The sequence below is a fragment of the Bidens hawaiensis genome, unplaced genomic scaffold, assembly GCF_021521415.1.
Source record: "Bidens hawaiensis isolate Kalapana, Puna unplaced genomic scaffold, B.hawaiensis_p1.1 tig00028294_1, whole genome shotgun sequence".
Lineage (NCBI taxonomy): Eukaryota > Viridiplantae > Streptophyta > Magnoliopsida > Asterales > Asteraceae > Bidens > Bidens hawaiensis.
The window spans coordinates 115,119-127,501 of record NW_027494616.1 but is presented as its reverse complement, the minus strand read 5'-3'; the positions used below and the strand labels follow the sequence as shown (position 1 = coordinate 127,501).

The 12,383-nt window shown below is 36.1% G+C and overlaps 2 pseudogenes across 1 annotated transcript; both read left to right on the top strand.

The window, feature by feature from the left end:
• Nucleotides 1-760: 760 nt before the first annotated feature.
• LOC143576769 (inositol-pentakisphosphate 2-kinase-like) lies at nt 761-5,330 on the top strand (annotated as a pseudogene). Its single transcript, XR_013142995.1, has 9 exons — nt 761-911; nt 1,700-1,903; nt 2,070-2,217; nt 2,623-2,663; nt 3,102-3,212; nt 3,302-4,059; nt 4,229-4,388; nt 4,606-4,733; nt 5,148-5,330. The product of XR_013142995.1 is annotated as an inositol-pentakisphosphate 2-kinase-like (transcript).
• An 880-nt stretch (nt 5,331-6,210) lies between these two features.
• Nucleotides 6,211-8,612, top strand: LOC143576768 (protein HYPER-SENSITIVITY-RELATED 4-like; annotated as a pseudogene).
• The last annotated feature ends 3,771 nt before the right edge of the window (nt 8,613-12,383 follow it).

Genomic DNA, 12,383 nt, shown 5'->3' with positions numbered 1-12,383 from the left:
ATACTTTCTCCTTTACGAACGTTACTGATTCTCATGCCGGAGGGTGGTTACAGGAAGACCCCCCCCTCTTGTCCTTCCTGCAACGAGACTCACGGTGTCTGTTTTGCAGGTTCCGGTCACTGGACTTTGGGGAGTTGTACTCATAACGTGTTAGTAGTTATCCATATTTTACCCTGTGGACTCATTGGATCCAGGACCCATACCCGAAGATCGCATCCGTGTTTCTTCACAGCCTAAACTAATTTAAAACATGTGTAAAACCAATAAAAACTTATGTTCAAATTATGTATTTTAGATTTAAAAAGAAAAAGAAAAAAAAAATATTTGGTTTCTTTTATTTTGGGTTCATGTGTGATATTTGGTTTATGTGATATGTTTATTAATATACTTTAGTGTTAATTTTTGAGTTGGAGTTGTAGTTATATGAGATTACATGGTAAACTATTCAACCCGATACATCCCAGTTCAACCGTCTATACTATTTTGGACCAAACCCGATACGAGTAAAATACCGATTTTTTAAAACTACTAATACATAATCAGTCCTTTTATAGAGAGAGACCAACACGTGCAAAACTGAAATAAAATACTATATGCATGTATATATCAATATTAGTTGGTGAAAAGAAAAGAAAAGAAAAGTTGAAAACCCTAAACCTTTCAACCCCGCTCCGGACGAGTGTGTATCATAAAGCAGCTCTTCTTACACATTACGATATTTATTCAAATTAAAGAAACGAAGAACACGTACGTACAAGTGGTGGTGTTTGTAAGTGATCATTTCTGTGCTGTGCAGTGAGTGGTATATGGCGGAGCTGCTTTTAGACGCAAGAGACGCGGGTGATTGGATATACAGAGGAGAAGGAGCAGCTAATCTCATCCTCTCTTATACTGGATCATCTCCTCTCTTCGTAAGCTTCTAATTACTTGTTTCAATCTTCATATTATCATACAATTCAATGCCTCTAGATGATATCATAACTTATTAGCTAGCTTCCTCATTTTCATGCTTATGTTACACAATTTATTATTATTATTATTAGTTAGGTTTATTAGAGAATTATGTTAAGAGATTATAAATAGTTAGGTTTATTAGAAAATTATGTTAGCTTGCTTAGTTTGATGCTCATATGATTAAAAAATTGATTGTCTCTTTGCTTAATTTGATATTTATGCTCGAAATTTATTATTAGTTAGAATTATTATTAGTTAGGTTTATCAGAGAATTATGTGAGGTTACTTATCTTTGAAACGAATTTTATTATTAGTTAGGTTTATTAGTAGTATTTGTTAGAACTGTTATTAGTTAAGTTTATCAGAGAATTATGTTAAGAGAATTATAAATAGTTAGGTTTATCAGAGAATTATGTGAGGTTGCTTAATATGATGCTCATATTATTATAAAATTGAATGTCTCAACATATCATAACTTAGGCTGCTTATTTTGATGCTTATGTTTGAGAATTATTATCAGTTAGGTTTATTAGTATTTGTTAGATTTAGTTAGTGTGCCATTTGTATTCAAAGTCTCCTATAACTAGGAAGACTCTCCAGGTAATCGTTTGAGCTTGTTAATACATTTAACAGTTATGCAAGTTATCTCTTGTAACAAGTTTAGGAAGACAGATTTAACTTTTTAGGGTTGTTTGTAATTGTAAGTTGAACGGTTGTGATGGAATTTAATTGCTCTGTGTTATAGGTTGGAAAAGTGTTGAGGGTACAAAAGGTTAAGAAAAATGGGATCAGTTGTGAGGAACTTTCTTCAGATTTATCTGTACATGAAGTTCTTCTATGGAAAGAAGATTGTGACCTCTTATCTGCTCCAACAAGGGAAATTGCAGAACATCTATACGTGCAGCATGTAATGCGTCCGCTATTAGGTTCCAATCATGTTGATGCAGGGGTATGTTCCTACAGTTTTATTAAAATCTGCAAAATATGTTATTGTTTTGATGGAATTGGATTTGAGCTTGTTTGTTTTGTTGCTCAGTGCTCTCTGTTTTCATATATAAACTGCAACATGGATTGCAGCTCATGATTTTTGACATTAAGTTTTAACTAATTTGCAGGTTCGTGTTCTTGTATCCAGTGATTTCCTTGAAGCCTTGGGGAATAATATTCTTTCGCAGCGTCCATCTTGGAGAGTTGATGATGCAGATGTTAATACACAGTGTAATTATGCGCTTTTTATATCTGATCATTCAGTTTTCCCTCAGGGTAATTACTAACTTTTTGGATTTAATTGGAAACATGTTTTAGCTTTTTTTTTTTATCTTCTGCAAAATCCACAATGAACTATCCACAATCTTTTGTTCAAATATCAAAACTTGAACTTATGTTACTTGGTACCTCATAATCTAATTATGCATGTATGGCATGACTTGTGCAATGTAATAGACTAATAATGGTTCCAAAATGCCTAAAAGTGCTAAAGGCAATGTCCATTTGTTTACTGGCTTCAGATATAGAAGCATATACATGTGGCTGAAATCAGCTTTTAATATATAGATTATAGAGCATTTTCACTTGATAATTGAACAATATTTCTTTTGGTTTTTATCTATGTGTATGGAAATTTTAAAGACTGATATAATACTACTTATTCTCCCTTTGCATTGGCAGCTCTTCATGACAGGGAGCTTTCTATATCTGTAGAGATAAAGGTACATTCTTTATTCCCTATATTTTTCATTTTTCATCTAAGTAATTAAACCCCCATTGGTGCACCGTCAGGCTTCCCATTCTTGAGAATATTAATACATACATACATACATACATGCATGCATGCATGCATGCATGTAGGAAATGAGTCTCGTGAATCGTGATTACACGTTAACAATGTTATTACTTAACAAAATCAGAGTAAACCAAAGGCTAACGAAGATCAATGTATTTATAAGGTTTTCCATCAATGATGTGCATGCATGCATGCATGTAGGAAATGAGTCTCGTGAATCGTGATTACACGTTAACAATGTTATTACTTAACAAAATCAGAGTAAACCAAAGGCTCACGAAGATCAATGTATTTATAAGGTTTTCCATCAATGATGTTTCTTTTGGTATATTATCTTACTTTGTTACTTTTCTTTATAAATCAGCCTAAGTGTGGATTTCTTCCATGTTCAAGATACATTTCAGAAGAACACGCAATCAAAAAAAGTATGACTCGTTTCAAGCTACACCAGAGCCTCAAATTGCAACAAAAAAAGGTTTTCTTTAATACCCTTTAGTATCTATCTTCAAACAAGAGTCGTTTTTACATCAACGACTAGATAATAACTTGTTTGTTTTACCTCAGATACCACAATTAAGTCAATTCGACCCATTGGATATGTTCTCCGGATCCAAAGAAAGAATACTGAAATCAATCAAAGACCTCTTCTCAACACCCCAAAACAATTTCCGTGTGTTTTTAAATGGTTCACTCGTGTTTGGGAGCTTAGGTGGCGGGAAATACATAACTAACTTTCATCACGATAAAGCATTTGAAGATGGAACTGAAATCTGTTATTGAAGCTGATGATGGCACACGTACAACTTACTTTTTGGAGCTTGTTTCCGAGGCTGTTTCCAGATCAGGATTATTAAACCGGCTTCTTGAAGTTCAAAAACTTGATGTTTGTGACATAGAAGGTGCAATTCATGCATATTATGATGTCGTTTCTCAGCCGTGTGTGATTTGTAAAAAGTTAGGAGAAGATAAGTTATCAGGAAGATACAGTTCTGTGCATTCGTTACCGTTGAATGGAAGTTTGAAGATTGTGAGATACTATTTGATTTCTGCAACTGCAAAAGACTTGAGTCTCATGATTAGTTTTAGAACACGGGAAAAAGTGGATCCAAAGTCTCCATATAGTGTCATTTTTCATGAATCCACTGGCCAAAGTTTCGATTTTAAGGTATCTTTTATTGACCTTGATATGAAACCTTTGGAAAAGATGATATATTATTATGAACTAGACCAAAAAATACTCCGATCCTACACGAAGATGATGGAAACCATAAAGTCGCCTGAAAATTCTGCAAGAGTTGAAGAAAAGTCCATTGTTGAAGATGGTAACTTCTCAAATCTTCTTTACTGTTGCTCGCTTGCCAGATACATGTCACATATTTGCAAAAAATAAGTTTATTATTAAAGTTGAATGTGGTATCATATTATTATTAAAGTTGAATGCGGATTCATAAAGTTAAGATTTTGAAACATTTTTGTTATCTTTTGCTATAGTTAATGGAACATAAGGGGAAATATGCAAGAAAGAGACCGACCGATGTTCTCTACACTACACAGAATGTGATGTATCAACTACTTGGTGATTTTCCAACCTATGCCAATACGTGGATTTTGTTCGTACAGCTCATTGTGGAATTAACTTAAGTGACCAATGGTAATAGTCTTTAATAAATCGGCTTTACCTTGTAAAAGTGCAATAGTAACTAAATTCATTAGTTTGGAAAAATTTTTCCGGCCCAAAAATTTCAAGCCCAAATGGTAAAACCTAAACCAATCCGAATCCAAACTGAAAAAAACAAAGCCAAATATTCGGTTTTAGGTTATAGCCGACCCATGCACTCCCCTAATGGTCCAAAGTTTTTTGTTATTAGGAAGGGGACCTGATACAAGACTATATTGGAAATTCGCGCATTACATGAATAGTCATCATCGTCTAATGATTGATTGTGCTTGAAGAAATATTGCAGGCTGGGTTAACAAGCTGCAACTCTTTTAAAAGGTACTTATTTAACCATTTAGTTGCATCTGTGTGACTTAATTAGCCGGGAAGTAGAAACAGACTAGAGATGGCAGTTTTGGCCCATTTACTGACAAAATGGGTTGATTCAAGTTATATTTTTTATGTTTTAACAGGTGAAATAAAAAGTAACAGGTATAAAGTCACCAAAAATATTTTTTATTGCATAAAATCTTCTAAGCTCATTTAGTTATTGAATTTAAATAAGATCTTTATCATATTTGAGAATAAATGTTTTGAGCCATTCCAACCCAACCCAACCCAACCTGGTGCATACACACTTTACCTGTTTTGACACATTAGTCTGTTTTCCACCTCCGAGCCTAGAATAGCCGAAAGGAAATATATTTGTAGTTAGATTGAACTCTGCTTGCATTTTGCATGTTAAAATGACAGACTGGCGACATACATGATTCACCGATCAACAGTTTATCCAACAGGAGAAGTTACACTTCCTAGTTTGTAAATGGTTGTAATCAAGCTGTAAATGGGTTAAACTTGTCATAAAAAGGTTGACAGGATGTAAATAGGTAAACCATATAATTTTTTGTGATTCATATATGGGTAGAGACCTGTTTAATCAATTAGGGGTCGCCCTTATAAACATGTATACTTTTCTTTATGTGATTCTTATATTGAAGAGACGTTATAATCAAATAGGTTAAACAACTCAATCTGAAGACGACTTATTTTAACTAAACGGGTCACACAAGTCATCCCGAATACAAATTGTTTGAGAAACAGTGTTTATTGAACTGGTTTTAAATTGTTAAAAAGTTGACTATTTTCATGTCGTAAAGTTATGTGTGGAGTATCTAGTAAATGAATAGTTGTTTGTGCAGTGTGTTAACATTTGGTTTTTGTTCATAGGATTTATTTTATTTTATTTTATTTTTGTTTCTCTTGATGCTATATGTGATCATTCTACGGATCATATGAGAGACAAAAGTGATCACACAGGTATTGGTATATCAATCACTTCTCTGTCAATTTAACACATCATACAACTCATATTATGAATTGACACCCCTTTTGTATAAACATCATATGCGTCGTTATACTACCCTATGTAATTAATTTACATATGTTGCCGCCGTATCACACGTCAGTGTTATGTGGCTAGTAAGTTAGTGGTGTTTTGTTAGCTCTATATAAATTATGTCTGCTATTTAAAATACCAAATATTATAAAACTAAAAAAGAGAAACGCGACGCAAGTAAACCAAATACAAAACAAAATGAAAGGAAACCATATTACATTATCAAGACACACTAGAAATCATACCTAGTGTTAACCCTCAAACATGATTATCTTGGATCATTTTGGAACTTAAATAATGCTTGATATTTTAACAAATTCATTATTAGCAGTATAATCTCTAACTTGAAGAACAAGTTACTTTTGATCTTCCAAAACTTCAGTAATATTCCACCACCTTCCCGACCTTACCACCACCGTCATGTATTCATTCGAATCCCTCCCACCACCCAAACACATCCTCTCGGCCGCCGCCTCCGCCCTCCTCTTCAAATCCATCCTCCCCACCGACTACCTTTACTTAGGCACCAAGTTATCCAACTCCACCCTCCGCATCAAAGCCACTAAACCCGAACACGAACACGACCTCACCATCTCCCCCGACCGCAACCAACGCATCACCGACAGGTTCGAATCCATCAAATGCACGTGGGTACTCCACACGGAGCAACTCGACGGCAACCCGGGCTCCAACGCTTGATCCGAACTCAAGTACTTCGAGTTAAGCTTCCACAAGAAGCATAAACAAGTACTATTAACAAAATACCTGCCTTACATACTCCATGCAGCCAAAGAGATTCAAAACAACAAAAAGGTGGTCAAACTTCACACAGTGGACTACAACGGGATGGATTACTGGAGCGCGGTTGTCTTAAACCATCCCGCGACGTTTGAGACTATTGCGATGGACGAAGGCAAGAAAGCGGAGATAATGGAGGATGTGAAGTTGTTTGTGAGGAGGAAGGATTATTATAGGAGGGTGGGGAGGGCGTGGAAGCGTGGGTACCTGTTTTACGGGCCGCCTGGGACAGGGAAGTCGAGCTTGGTTGCGGCGATGGCGAATTACTTGAGGTTTGATGTGTATGATTTGGACTTGACGGAGGTGCAGTGTAACTCTGATTTGAGGAGGTTGTTGATTGGGACAAAGAATAGGTCTATTATTGTGATTGAGGATATTGATTATAATGTTGGGGTGCAAAGTAGAGAGGTTGAGAATCAAGACCAAGATAGGGATGATAAGGTACATTGTAATTTTTGTTTAATTAACAGTGTTATCAGTTTTAAATAGATAATAAGGATACAAACACAATTAGTGAGTTACATAGTATAAGACTTATATATGGATCCTTTTAAGAACATGCTATCAGTTCTAGATGATCGGTCAGAAGTAAAATATGTTTTATCCAAACATCAGGATGATTACTATGAATCGAAGATTCGAATTCGTGACATTTAAGTTCAAACTCGGCATGTCTAGTTTAATAGAGTATAGCTTGGCTTTTTTCAAATTCTATGTCTAAAGCTCAAGTTAGTTGCAGGTAATTTTTCAAACTCGTTTAATTTAACAGAGTTCATGCTCGACTCATTTTGAATCATGCATCCAATGCTCGAACTCAGCTTGTTAGAAACTTTTTAAACCGGAAATCGATATGGCTCGGGTAAAGTTGTTTATAATTTATTAGTTATTAATTATTTTATTTATTTACATATATATTTCTTTTCTGGCCCAGGATTAGCAAGAATAATAACAATATGCTTGTAATTTATTGAATATATATATAACAATATTTGTTATGAAGTTTTATTTATATTAGTTTAAAAACATTGTACCATATACATAATTTGCTTGTTTAGGTTTTTAAGTCTAGTCTAGTTCAGATATAAAGTTTGGATTCAAACTCATTTATTAAAAAGTTTAGATTGGGGCTCCAACTCAATCTCACGTAGGCTTGGTTCAATTCTGTTTTTTGGCGTCCGGTTCTGTTTTTTGGCGTTCTATTCTGTATTTAGGCGAGCCAATCTTAAGCTTCTCATAATCGAAGTAAATCAGCTCATTTACACACCTACAACTCTTAATAACCAGTGATTGAAATCACATCCAGGCACCTTAGAATCGTAGTTGATGTTTTTAACATTGATTCATGAATGTTTGCATTGGATTGTAGATAACTTTATCAGGGATTTTAAACTTCATCGACGGGTTATGGTCGAGTTGTGGAGACGAGCAGATAATAGTGTTCACGACGAATCACAAGGAGCGTTTGGACGCAGCATTGTTGAGACCAGGGCGCACGGATGTGCATATAGAGATGTCTTATTGTACATATGATGGATTTAAGATACTTGCATCTACTTATTTACAAGTTAAGGAATATGAACACTTAAGAATATTTGGACTGGTAAAAGAGGCATTAAAGAAGATCAAAGTGACGCCAGATGAGATCGCAGGTGAGTTAATGAAAGGTGAGAATGTGGAAATCGTGCTTCAGAATCTCATTCGATGGCTTCAAACGAAAGATGAGATGAACTAATTGATGAAAATTATCATTAATTTTTGTTTTGATTTACTGAATAATTATTGTAAGTCTAAACTTTCTGTTATTCACAAGTGATATTTGTTATTTTGATCACTCGGATTATAATTTATCTTCCAACTTCTTGGATAAATCAGTGTTCTTGTGTCATGTAAAACATACTTCATAAACAGTTGTGTCTAATACTTAAGGCAGGTTGTTGTGGGCGTTAAACCCACCCAAGGTCACCCCATCGCCGATGTGGCATCCATTTTGTAGGCTAAGGGCTCTAAACGCCACGCCGAAGGGGGCGGGGACGGTAGCCAATTAGCCTCGAAGGGGCAAAGGGGGGCCGTGCTAAAGAGACATGATGGGCGGCCCCAACAGAGACGAACACAGAAAAAAATTTTATAGGGGTTTGAAGAGTGTTGATGTCAAAATTTAATAGGGCCAATTGGGATTTTAACATATGCTTACGTCTAAAAGAAAATTCACAGGGTCAGCTGACCGCCGACCCCTATGCTTATAGTGTAGGTTCCCCAGTGGTCCCCGACATGGATGACGGTGGTCACCGGCGGCCTTGACGTTAACTCAAAACGCATGATCTTACTAAGAAAGAATTTACGAATTAGCATTATTTTAATTTTTGTTTCTTTGGGTGTGTTATTGTTATCCCCTTGTATATCTATCAAAACAACTCTTCCCTAATAATCAGAAGATACTTTATCCACTATCATGTTTCCACTTTTTATTTTCATTTGCATATAATTTACTCTCTATGTTGTACGTCAATAACACCCGCCAATCAACTTTTTTAGTTATCAACGAACTCATTATATTACTCAGTACACTGGTGACATAGGCTCGTGTAACATCTAACTTGGTGCATCCGAGAAATAGCAACACAGCACTTGGTCTGACTATGTATTACATAAAAAATTGAAAAAGTATCACTAATCGTTAACTTATTTTTTAGAGTTAATTGCGATTATGATGTGACGAAACCCAAAACGCAGTTTTTAACTTTGTGGTGGCCATTTCGTAGATATGGCCTATGTGGTGGTCCTTTTTTTGCAATCGGGATCCCCACCGTCAACCCAAAGTTTGTTTTTTTGTGAAAAGACCATTATACCCTTGCAACTTGCAACCCTGTGGTTCTAAACACATGCAATCTGGACCCTCGTTCAGTTAAAATATTTTTCCTCCAACAGTTTCAACCAACCGAATGCTTACTTTTTATGGTTGGCTATATTTGACCCATTGGCTTTTATTGTAATCTGCTTATTACAATCTACTTGACATAAACAATCATAATCATGAGGGTCTAAAGTGATTATTTGTATAAGATTAACCAAATCGACATGAAATCAAAATTAAATATTATATTGTTCCCAATAAAAAAACTGATTTTTGATTAACCTAAGCCGTAAGATCACTCTGAAACAAAATCCTGACTATCTAAACTCAAATAACTGCTTCTAGAAGCAGAGGTTACCAGCAGTTACGGGAGTTTATGATAACCCATAATTCGCGTACGCATACATCATATAATTCCCAACCAGATTTGTTGAGTTCTCGTCGATCTTTTTAACCTAGCTAATTGAGACAGACCACCAGCGGCATTCCTTTTCTCCATTCACTTAGTTGGCCACACACACACTCATTTGTTTTATAGGTATAACCAGTTAGGAACCTCTAATTGACCCAAAAAATTGAAACCAGGTGGAACAGCCTCGAGTACAAAAATACCCCTTAAAGTGTAGTGCGGCTGCCAATGTGTTGGCTTGTGAGGTACTTGATTAGAATAGACGATTCGGATGTGTGCGTTGCGTGTGCTTAAGAACTCTGACGTGGATTTTATTGTTGTTTTACATTTGGTTAATAAAGCTGTAGTTGAAGTTTATTATTGTTCACAATCTAATATGTTAGTTTAATAATCAATCTACTTTAGCAAAAAAAAAAAAAAAAAATTATCCAGTACACATTCAATTTTAGAAGTATATGTTTATGAATGAACTTTAACTTTCAGGTGTATGACAAATTTTATTGAGATCACCATTACATCTATACACCACCATATGCCTGCATCCAAAGTTCAGGTACACATCATAACTTCACAAAGATAGTGTATGTAGTTTAATTTGGTTATATTAACAAATTGAAAGTTAGGCCACAGGAAACTTAATCCCGTTATTACCATTTTGTATGTTCAGGCAAAACTTCTCGAGTAAGATTTTGTATGAGCTAGGTGGGTTGACCTAAAACAATTTTTGTCAAATTATATATTTGTAAATGACTAATGTGTTATATTTGATTAAAATAGCTACAGTACTTTAGAAATAATTTACTTTCTGAATAAAAGTATACATTACCCTTTAGGTAAGTTTTGACATGTTTTGTTTGAGCTTTCCCGTTTTGACAGTGGCGAAGCTTGGACTCGAGCGTCGGGGGACCGAACTCAAAATGTATTTAAAAAAAATCATAAACGAGGGGGACAACTCAAATTTTTGGCCGAAAACAGGTAAATTTAACTATGTATAAAACTTTCGGGCGAAAAAACGGATACATTTACACTATTGCGAAAAAAAGGGAGTTTTCGGGCGAAAACGAGTAAGTTTACACTACGTATTAAATTTTCGGGCAAAAACAGATACATTTACACTACTGCGAAAAAAAATAGGGAGGTTGGGCTCAAATTTTTAGGCGAAAACGAGTAAGTTTACACTACGTATTAAATTTTTGGCCGAAAATGAGTAAATTTAAACTATGTATAAAACTTTTGGGCGAAAAAGCGGATATATTTACACCACTGCGAAAAAGGGAGTTTTCAGGCGAAAACGAGTAAGTTTACACTACGTATTAAATTTTCGGGTGAAAAACATATACATTTACACTACTGCGAAAAAAATAGGGAGGTCGGGCTTAAATTTTCAGGCGAAAACGAGTAAGTTTACGCTACGTATTAAATTTTTGGGTGAAAAACGAATACATTTACACTACTGGAAAAAAAATAGGGAGGTCGGGCTCAAATTTTAAGGCGAAACGAGTAAGTTTACACTACATATTAAATTTTCGGGCGAAAAACGAACACATTTACACTACTGCGCAAAAAAAACAGGGGGGCCGGGGCCACCCCTTGTTACATCCCACATAGATTGGGAAGGAGAACTAAGCCTTCTTTATAAGGAGGTGGATACCTTCCCCATCATAACGCGTTTTGGGCGCTTAATGGTAGTGGATGAGAGAAGAACTCCACAGTTAAGCGTGCTCAGGTGGGAGAAGTATGAGGATGGGTGACCACCTGGGCAACCAAAAGCAAATCCGTGAGGCGATGGTGGTACGTCCCGGCCAAAGCGGACAATATTATGATGCGGTGGTAGCTGGGCTGTTACAAATGGTATCAAAGCCAGGGGCGGACCGGTGGTGCCAGGTCCCGCGAGGACGCTGGACCCCTAAGGGGGGTGGATTGTTACATCCCACATAGGTTGAGAAGGAGAACTAGGCATTCTTTATAAGGAGGTGGATACCTTCCCCATCATAACGCGTTTTGGGCGCTTAATAGTAGTGGATGAGTGGAGAACTCCACAGTTAAGCGTGCTTAGGTGGGAGAAGTATGAGGATGGGTGACCATCTGGGCAACCAAAAGCAAATCTGTGAGGCGATGGTGGTATATCCCGGCCAAAGCAGACAATATTATGATGCGGCGGTAGCTGGGCTGTTACACCCCTAGCCCTAATGAAACTTCGCCATTGCGTTTTGACTTGTTGTGTCACACCCCGACTTATGGCCTATGTCACACCCCGAAAATCTTAAAGTTTACAACGGAAGACTTTTGACCAAGTCGTTCGGGTTGTCACAGTCGCCGATAGCCAATGATAATAAACTATAATATAATAATGACAGAATTACAGAAATTGTTCTTTATGCTTATACTAAATTTCAGTAGTTGTCCTTTATCTTTAAAAGTAACATAATTTATACTTTACGTTTCGAAATGTCACACCGTTTGTCCCTTTGGCCTAACCCAGTTAGTTTTTCTCGTTAAGTTAGGTCATGTGCGTTGCACATAAGGGCAAATTCG